The sequence below is a fragment of the Meleagris gallopavo genome, chromosome 6 (assembly GCF_000146605.3).
Source record: "Meleagris gallopavo isolate NT-WF06-2002-E0010 breed Aviagen turkey brand Nicholas breeding stock chromosome 6, Turkey_5.1, whole genome shotgun sequence".
NCBI lineage: Eukaryota > Metazoa > Chordata > Aves > Galliformes > Phasianidae > Meleagris > Meleagris gallopavo.
In genome coordinates this window covers 50,459,195-50,469,841 of record NC_015016.2, presented here as the reverse complement: position 1 = coordinate 50,469,841, position 10,647 = coordinate 50,459,195, and the positions used below count along the sequence as shown (strand labels likewise).

At 38.8% G+C, this 10,647-nt stretch overlaps 1 protein-coding gene across 2 annotated transcripts in view; it reads left to right on the top strand.

The window, feature by feature from the left end:
- Positions 1-10,647, top strand: part of EGFR (epidermal growth factor receptor) — a 153,002-nt gene that overhangs the window by 35,654 nt on the left and 106,701 nt on the right. The gene's annotated exons all lie outside the window — the stretch shown is intronic.

The window sequence follows — 10,647 nt, the reverse complement described above, 5'->3', positions numbered from 1 at the left end:
GTATTGGTGCATGCAATTATTCCTCCCTAGGTGTAAGACTCTACACTTGCTTTTGTTGAACCTCATCCGGTTTCTTACTGCCCAGCCCCCCAGCCTGTCCAGGTCTCGCTGAATGGCAGCACAGCCTTCAGGCGTGTCAGCCAATCCTCCAATCACCTCATCTTAATTTTCCATATGCCTTAGTAGGGCCTTCAAGAGGATCTGCTCCATGATCTTGCTAGTCACAGAGCTGAGACTGACTGGCCTGTAGTTCCCTGTATCTTCTTTTTTTCTCTTTTTGAAAATAGGGATTATGTTTCTACTTTTCCAATTGCCAGCATCTTGTTTGCAAAATTCAGTAAATGCCTCTGAAAATCATCAGCACTGATTCAGATGTGTTCTCTTTGATATCTACCATTTTGAGAATTTTAAGGTACATTTAGTTGGTTATGGAAAATAACTTGCACTACTTTGTAACAATAAACTCTTCTTTCTGTTGTATTTTTACACAAGGATTTTGCTAGAAGACACTGGAATCCGTAAAAATCTTCTCTGAATTGGAAGTAGACTCTCCATTTTGCCTGTAAAGATTTGGTGAATCGCAGATTGATACAATTAACTGCAATAATAACTGATGATGCAAATACTGTGGAAATTCTGTGGATTTAAACAGAACTAAAGCATCTGTGCTAAAATTTTATTCAGTGAACACCAAATTTTCATGGTAAAATTAGCTTCTCTTTCAGTAGTATAATAATTGAGCGTAATTGACTATTACATGTCTATTTAATTGTCAGTATCCTGTCTTTAAATACTGTAAGAACATTTAAAAGTGCAAAATACATCTATTCGTAAGGTTTTCCTGGAGAGGCATTGAATAGTCTCAGCTCACACTGATTTGAAGATAGCAAATTTATACGTATGGGTATGATTTGAGGGATCAGGCCCAAAACTTTGTAAATGAGACGTCTCTAGTGTATTAGTGAGTATTTTTACTTTAATATAAGGGAATAATAAACTTACAGCATATTCTTTATCTCAGTAGCAACTTTTTTTTATTTAAGGCATGTGATAAAGCTTCAGAAGCCCTTTAAAAAATAAGACTTGAAACTCTGTTAAGGTCAGATGGATATTTCGTGGGGGTTTAGGGCATGCTGAACATAACTCTGCTGATGCATTTTTCAAAAGCTTTATCTTTTTCCCTTTAAGCTCTCAAAGTTCACAAACTGTTTACCTGTTCTATTGTGGTGGCGCTATATGTAACTGATGTTTGTTTGCGTGATGAATATGATAGAAGAATCTGATCTCGCAGACAAGATAGTTATGCAACTGTGTGTTTTAACAGTTAGCTTAGGTACTCTTGGGCTCTCAAAAACCAGAACAGAGAACTGGAGTTCAAGACCATGAAGCCATGGTGCCTCTTGGTCATCACCGCCAGAAGTGAGTGGTTTATATAATGGTGGTAGGAGAATGTTACCGATGATTTCTGCAATCCAAATGTATGATGTCAAGGCAGCTGCAAAGGTTTTGTTGTTATTCTGTGTTCCGATTCCAATCTTGAGTACATGCCAGCTAGTTTGTCACAGGAAGGGTTCTTAGGCACGCATGATCTCTGTGTGATAAAAAGGCCTCTTTGCAAAAGTTGAAATGAATCTTCATTGCTTCGACATAGATCTACTGCTGTACTTGCCCTCCACTCAACTCCACAATGGCAAGTGTCAGATAAACACTGCTTGTAGATGTAGATGCTATTTTTTCCAGATTATGGAGATGAGGGATTTCTTTTGTTCCTGTTGTCTCCTTAGGTTTTTATGAGATAAGCTCTTGTTTTTCTAAAATGTGTTCCCAGAAGCTGTTATAAAGAGCAGTGGTCTGTGTTTATTGAGAGCATTCAGATATTGGTTCCTATTGCGGCTGATCAGTTAATCTCAAGTTCACCAAAATTTAGATTGTTCAAGGCATTCCAACACTGCTGTCTGCTGCATTCTTTGATAACAAAATACAAAGCGTTACATAAATAAGGGCCGATTTGTATTGGTATTACAGTTGTAGTATTTGGATCTTCTAGTTTGAAAGCTGTACTTCCCCATAGGTACACGTGAGGTAGGATTTTCAAAGCTATTTCCTCACACTACTAAATCCACTTGATGGATCCACCACAGAATTTCTGACAATATTGTTTACCTGAATTAGAAATAATTTCAAATATTGCAGACAACTAGTAGGAGAGAAAGATGGCACTCACAAGCTTCCAGACTGGGCCAGCAGAGGAATGCAGGTCCAGATCAGAGTGGCATTGTGTTGTGGCAGACAACACTGTTGCATGCCGTGGCGCAAAAAGACCTCAATGCACAGTGGTAGGTGCTTGGACACTCAGTGCTGATAGAGGTTTATGGTACAGGAAGGTAAGTGTCTGCTAGGATGGGACTAATGTCATCTTAGCTCTCTGACACATCAGTGCTTCTGGTGACATAATGCCATGATGGCATTATTAGTGTCCTCATGATCCAGTCAGTGTCTGGATTAGATGATGATCACAGTCATTAGAGATAGGGTTTATTATGTTTAGCCTTCTTCCAAACCGAAAGTAAACCCTCCTCTCACACACTCTTAGCTGATTGCTATGACTAATAGCAATGACTGTTTGACTTTCTGGGAAGCATGATTTGGAGACTGGCTGTTTGTAGAAGGGAAAAGGTGTGTTCCCAAAGTCATTCCTGGTGAGGGAGGGTAGGTTCTGAGCCATTGGGTGAGACTTGATCTGGCATGTCTGTATTTCTTCAACAAACACTGACTGATGCAGCACAGTTTGTGTGGTTTTCTCACCTAATTAGGCAAAATGCAATGCTCCTGCATTTTGTGAATGGATTTGGAAAAAGATGCGTAACAGGAAACCTGTAAGGGAGGAAGGCATATCAGTTCTTCCAAGAGAACCTGACCTGAACAAGGGTACTGTAAGGGACTGGTCATTTTCTGATTCAAGTGCTCTTTGATTAGATGAAGATGTCTCTTGCTCTATCCCCCACCCCATTCCTGTGTAGCTGTCTTTCCCTCCAGTATGTGCTTTTTCTCTCTTTGAGATAATCAAATAAAGTATCATAGATAAAGACACTTTTGTCTTGATGAAACGTGCTACTAAATCTCCGGCCATTTTGCAGTGAAAGCATTTTCCATAATTACTTGTCTTGAAGAGTACACACTGAAGAGTGGATAGTATAGGGAATCACTTAGAAATGTAATTGCATTTCAAAATATTTATTTCTTTTGCTAATTATTGTCTTTTAAAGTGTTGACATGTTAGTACATGTGCTGTTCTGTGCTGTTCAAATGAGCTCCCAGGGCTAAGCTGTAATGCGTTGATGTGTTCTGTCCTTGCCAACAAGATAAATATTAGAAATTTTTAATCTAACCCACTGAGAAAACAGTGTTATTTAACTGCAGATTGCTTTAAGGGGAGATCAATAAACTGCATCTACTTTTAATAGCCCACTTACCAGTGTATTTTTTTTTTTAATCTACATACGGAGGTTGGGCATGAATGATCGTTGTTCATTTCACATAACAGTACACTGTATGCAACTAACAATGCAGTTCAAGGGCACAGTGAGAAGTCATGGGGATGTAAAGAAAATGACAACTCGGCATTTCATAGTGTTCTGTAATCAATCCTAATAGAAATTTGTTGTGTACATGAAACTCATTTTTATTGAGTTTTTGTATATTGGCTTTTACCTCTGAGCTTCCTTTAAGAACCTTTTTTCTTTCCTTCTTTTGTGAATTAAGGTTAGAGGAAAAATAATTCTCTGATAATTCTACTTCCTCCATTTATATTTTTCCCACTTCTCCATTACAGCATACCACCTTATTACATACATTTCCATTATAAGCACTGTGTATTAAAAGATTTTTTTAACTTTATTTTCTACCTTGTGTTTCTCTCTTAACTATCTCCATCCAACGATTGTTCATAAAAAACACAAAGAATGTTGGTTTTTCATATTTATATTTTTGTGGATACATATAAATCTCACTGGACGAAACTTGTTTTGTTTTGTAGAAACTGCCAGTGACTTTGACACCTTATTAAAAGCAATAATTTCTACTAAAAATTGATTGCCTATATATAGTAAAAGTATAGTATTTATTTCTAGATGAAGAGTTGAGAAGGAATGCTTTGGAAGTGTTTCTACATAGGGTGGGTGGTGCTTGTCTGTTTTCAATTTAGGCATGCTTAAATTTTTTGTTTCCAAAAATACAGTTTATAACTATACTGACTTAAGTTTTTCTAATACCTGAGGGGTTGAGGAATCAAATGAAAAGACATCTGATTTATGGGTTTTCTGGTTTTGTTTTGTTTCTTTTTAATAATATCTCTGTTTTCCCAGAAAAGTTTGCAGTAGTGTTTGTCTGCGTCCCAAAGCAGATGGATGCAGTTAGATAAGGGAACAGCTTTCCCAGGGGCCAGTGCTGAGCTGTTTGGAGGACATCTCACTCCTTTATGCTCAGAATAGGAGGGGCACTGCTCTGCAGATGAATATATTGGCACCCCTGCCTCTCATGAAGTCTGGGAGGACATGCTATGCTGGCTCGCACTGATAAAGGGCCGAAGGCATCTTGTCTTTCGTCTACTCTGCTTAATCCTTGGCTTTGCTTGTGGCCTTGTTTGTGTTTATGAGAACTGTACATAAGAACAGATGTGGTTGTCTTGACCAATTTCACCATTGCATTAGTAACAAACATTTTTCCTACAACATCTGTGTTGCGCATGTGTTTTCTATTCTATTTCTCTGCTTCTTCCAAGTGTTTTTATTATGAACAGAGTGATGAAAACTTCCTTTATTGAGCCCTTTTTCAGAGCTGGGTACCTTGCACAGAGCATCCCTGGGCAATAAATTATTTTGTGCCATATCATTATAATCCAAGATTAGAGCACCACAGCAATGTGGTGTGGTTTAGTCCCAAGGAGTGTGGGGAAAATATAAGTGATAATTTTCTGTTTTGTTTAAAAGGAGATGCTCTAACAGCAGTAAGTAACTTGTGGACAAGACATGCATCTAAAGCAAGTTCATAGCCTCCAAATTCCATATTAGGGCTGTTTTCCAAATAACACAGTGGGACTATTTTATCCACACAAGGTTTCAGTCAATCTCTGTGCAGTCATTAAGAAGTCAGATTTAAATCTTTAACCAAGAGAGCTTGTACCCAGAGATTACCACTGTAAAACAGACTCTTGCATGGAATCCTTGAAGTGGAGAATAAATGGTTGCCTTTGTTTGAACAATGGTTATGCCCATTTCAGCCAAGTGTGTGGGCAAAGGTAGCTTTGATGGCACTTCTTTAAAGAAGTAGCATTTGGCCATTTTAATAGCATATGAGATTAGGACATTATTTTTCAGAGTTGTCAAAGGGCAGTTACAGATTTCCCCTTCCACAGCGTTTAATTTGAAGTGAGTTCTTTTCTCTAAAATATATTAATCTTGGTCTGAGACTTTCTCAAGATGTTACAAGTGCTCTGTGGTTACCTTGAAAGTTTATGGCAGTAGTACCTGTGGGAAAGTCATGATAATGCTTGCAGCCACACTGGAATTAGACTTTACACTGCACAGTTGTGTTTTGGTGTTTTATGTTGGATTACATTTGTTTTGCTCTAAGTTCTGTTGTCATCTCATTCTCAACCTGTATGTCTTTACAAATGCATATTGCCTGTCACACAGCACCATTATGCTATTTGGATTGTACTTCCTGCCTCTTTTTGGAACAATATATTGAGACAACATCGAATTTGCAAATTTCCCATGAGACTCAGTATTAAACTTTGCCCCATATTTTACCTTCAGGGGCTAAATTAAAAATAAATAGATGGAGTCAGTTTACACATAAATAAAAATAATAAGCAACAAATGAAAAGGAAATATTCACTGTTCTTATATTGCTTCTTGCTCTTTCCGTTACTTTTCCCTTCACCATGATTCTCCTGTGATGTTAAGTCTGTCTGGTGATTTGGGGTTTTGTTCTCTTCCTTCATCCCCACCCCTAATATACTCTCTATTACAGAGTCATTATAGATACAACTACATGATATCATTTCACTCCTCTTTGCAGATATAAGTAGACAAGGTGTTTTGTACAGTCCTTCTAAAAGATGAGGAAAGAAATCTGCGGGAGGAGGGCAGACTATATTACAAAAACTCCTAAGATTCATTTCCTTCCTAAAGCACATGCAGGTCTGCTCCTTCATGGATCGCTCAGCTGACACATATTGCTACCCTTAGGAGCTTAATCTCATACCCAGACAAAAGAGAACAGATTCTATGTACAAGAGCAGAGAAAAATATTCCAATCACAGCCTGGAAAATGCTTTTCTTTAATTATTATGTTGATTTTTCTGTAAAAATATTCTGTTGTAATGATTTTAGTCTCTGGCCTTGAGTTTGTTGCCTGCAAACATCTGGCAGCACACTAAATGCATGCTTTTATTGGAAAACAGGGATAAATGGATGAGCTTTGGATTAACTCAGTTTTCCTTTTAGCACTTTCTAATCAAGGAGAGCCCCACAGAACCTAAAGCTCAGCTTGCCACCCTAAGATTTCACCACTAGACTAATTGGATCTGATATTTTCTTCAGGTTGTCTGTGACTTTTTAGTCCAGCATTCCAAATGGCAAAAGTAATTTTTGTTACCTTCTCAAGTGTCTTTGCACTGATGCAATGGGGGTGAGGAAAGCCAAAAATTTTCTTAAGTATAGTTCCAGCAAGGGAACTTTTGATGCTTATGGTAAAATGATGAAACTCTTTAGGCCAGCAGTCCAGAAAAAAAACAAGAAGAAAAAAAGGAAATTAATGTGAAGGTTCTTTCATAAAATATAAAGTATTCCCAAACACATTCAAACTCTACGCAGATAACTGTATTTTCACTTTTCAGTAGATACACACCTGGACTATAACCTGGATCAACCCCTGCAGTTTACACTCATCAGTGGTTCAGATACATAAAACGATAAAGCTTGGCTGTAGCTCATTTCCTTGCTGCTTCAGGCATTCTTCATCAGTGAAGTCACACTTGCAATGTGAAGACTGTTGCTATTAGGGAAATGGAGGGGATTCTCCCACACTAAGCCTGCAAACCCCTCTCTCTTGTTCTCTGTATCCACTACAGTGCATGCTTCCACTTCCTTCAGTTTAAAGATCTCCCCCAAAAAAGACTGAGAATGTTTGAGAATACAAAAAGTCTAATTAATGTTTGTGTTGTGTCTTAGCTTTGATATTTAGTAGTAGACAGGTAATTAGGTATGACTTTATTAATTAGACAATTATTTAACAATATGAGCTGAAGTGAAGGAGATGTGAATGACCTTACTACATCAGCTGAAAAAGGAGGCTCCCAGATACTTGCAGGAGAGTTGCACTTCCTTAGTGATGCACTTTGCACGCTCACTTTTTTTTCCAAAATGTTCTGGAACAGAAAAATGCACAAGAATAGCAGAGCCTGGGGTTTGAAACCACCAGGAATTTGTTCAGGTACGGAGCACTGGGTGGAGCATCAGGTGGGTGCCATACTGTATGCAGGAATATGCTGTCTCCATGCAGGGACATGCCGTTCTGGTCTCACCAAGTGCTGCAGCAGAGGGCATGTAGCACAGAACATCACCCTATAAATTCTGCACACAGCTCCAGAAGATGTACAGGTAGCCACATCCTGGCATTAATGGGGAAGAGTTTTGTCAGGGCATCTAGCTGCACACAAGCCCTTATCCTCAGAGCACTCTCGTTAAGCCTTGTGGCAAGCTGGAAAAATCATTTTTCTTATAGGAGAATTTTGTGAAGCATGACTGGGAGGCAGGAGTAAGGTATGTTATTAAACAGTGGCCAAGTCTGACAGGAAGCTCAGCCTATATTCTGTAGACATCGCCTTGTTAACAGCTGTAGTATGATAAAATAAATCCCACTTTATTTTTCCTTGCATATCCATTTAAAAGTAAAAAACAAGAAAAGCTGGTTTATGTAATTCAGTACCAGTTGGCTTAGTGTTTGATCAGATAGCAGCTCTCTTCTACAGCTTGTGTCATGTAAAAACATCAAGCCAAAACAGATGTTATAGGACGTGCCCCAGCTATTCCATCAGAACTGCTGTCATATGACCATAGCCTGTCCAGGTCCCACAAGTCCTCTCCTGAAACATTTGCTATAGCAACCAAGAAGTTGAGGCTTTCTTGTCCTCTTGCTCAAACTACCTAGCAGGACAGGAAGGTGACAGCATGGGGCTCACTGTGGCTCCAGCTGTGGTTTCTCTGGAGAGAACCAGTCTTTTGGCATGAGGGGAAGGGAACTGACCTACTCCAGCTCCCCATCTGTGGTCCCATACTTTGCACTTGTCTTGTGCCTTAGGTGGGATACTGCTGGTGGATAATGCTCATTACTCAAGTGTATTTTTAGCGCAATATCAACCTTGTCTTATGCAACCAATAATGTATCTTCTCAGCATTACCAACAGTTCGTTTTTCATTGCAGAACATCTGGCTTTGAAATCCCTTCTTTTTTAAAAAAAAGAAGTATGAAGGATAGGTATGCTGTGGTTCTGGAAGGAGAAAAGGGGTTTGCTGAAAGACTGTCTGGTTCTTGAACTGCAATCCAGCGAAATTTTGTGGCAAGTCGGTTCTTGAGCAAAGGCTAAATAGCAGGAGCTGGGTGGGGTTCTACTCTGTCTTCAGAAGTAATGCACATTCTCTGTGAAGCACCAAGTGATTTTTGGTTCTTTGATGGGGTTTAGGTATGCTGAAGTAGCACCAGCCCTATGAACCAGTCAGTTCTTGACTCCCTATGTGAAAAATGAATTTGGTGCCAGTAGTGTTTAAATATATTTATCCTGATTTGGAATTTCTTTCTGAGGTGGTAATGCTCTTTTGTGATGTGAAGCATCTGTCTCTGATAAGATGAACAAAACTTGTGATGACACCAACCAGGAAAAAGAGGAGATATTTGCACCTCTGCTGGTGTGGTGACATTGCCTCCTGCCCTGATTAGATTTCTTTTAGCCATAGTTCTCTTCCGCAAGGTACCTGTAATGTGCTTGATGGCTGCTGTGGCTTTTCTTGGGCATCAGTATGCACAGCAGATTTGTGCCACGTAAAGCTCCCACCTTAAGTCTGCTCTGTTTAACACACTCTTCATTACTCCTTCCAGTATTTAGTCTAACTTCAATGCAAGGTTAGAAAACTGCCTTCTTAATCTGGATGATCAATACAATATTGCTGTCTTCATCTGTGAATTAGGGAGAAACAGAAAGGTTTGCCTGAAGACTTCTCACTAAAAATGAGCAAAAGTACCAAAATTGGTGAAAATCCCACAGAAAAGCAGAGTTCTTTATGCCCATGTGATAGTCTGCTTTGTATGGTCTGTGTCATTCTGACTCTTTAAGCAAGCTATAGAAATCAAATCTGTTATGAAATGTACCCAGATGGCTACATTCCAGGCTTAAAGCTTGTATCAAGTAGAGAAAGGAGAAATAAGCTGAGGCTGTGCCAGTGGGGCTCATGCTAACACAGTAAGAAGTGATGGGGATGAGCTCAGCCATTTCAGCTGCTTGTTAAAAGAGCGCAGACGTGCAAATCTGTGGTATGGAGCAATAAAAGCGTGAAATTTCTCCCAAAGTTACTGACCACTTGATGGGTTCTTTTAAAAATATTTTTTCAGAACACTGTGAATCAAAAGATTAAAACCCACAGCTGGGTTTTAATTCAGTCCCTTGGTTGATGGCATATTATCAAAGTGTAATTCAGCCTTGTGGTATGAAATACAAAGGTAAATGAAGAGAAAAGTTAAAGAGATGATAAGGAAACCTGCAGTACCCATTTTTTCCAACCACTGATCTGAAGAGATGCAGGTGCAGGGGCTGGATAGATATCCATCTTGCTCTTGGGCAAGAGCCATTTCTCCTTTTAAGGACTCTGTTTCTTAAAAGAGAAGTGCTTCAGTGAATGGTGGGAGTTTTCTACTGGAAAAGACAAAAAATAAAGTCACTTGTACAGTTGAAAAGTAATATATTTTTCTTTTCTAGTTAAGGAAAGTTTGTACTGAGCATTCAGTTTTCATTTAACTATTTTCAGATCGACTTTCTATTCTCCACTAATATCAATCCAGCTGAATTCAGCAGCTCTTAATTCTCATGCTTCCCAGTGCAGAAAATGCACCTTTGTTGATATGCACATCAATTGTACGTTAGTGCAGAGTCTGTAGTATTTTCAGGGAGTCTGCTATAACTAGGCTGAAGAGCAAGTTGTTACTGGGCTGTTGTAGTGGAGTGTAGTCAGTACTGAACGGGATCCTTTCCAACATTCAGCAGAATTCTCTGCATCTTGTTGATCGCTTAAAGACATTTCCTTTTTTTCTGTATTTAGAATACTGAAGAAATTTATACTAAACTAGGAAATTAATAGAAATATTTACAGTGCAGTTGAAATAATTTGTGGTGTTAATACAAAAGTAAACATTCCCAAGAAAGGATTGGAAAGCAGGTTTATATTTAAAAAATACCCAGCATGTTCTTTCTCCCATCCCCCAACCTGTCACTTGTGTTTGCCTTCACTCAAATGCCACAGACCCTTTGCATGTTTATTTAGATTAAATAGAACATACATTAAATAAAACAGAAGTATAGCTCCGTATTTTTTT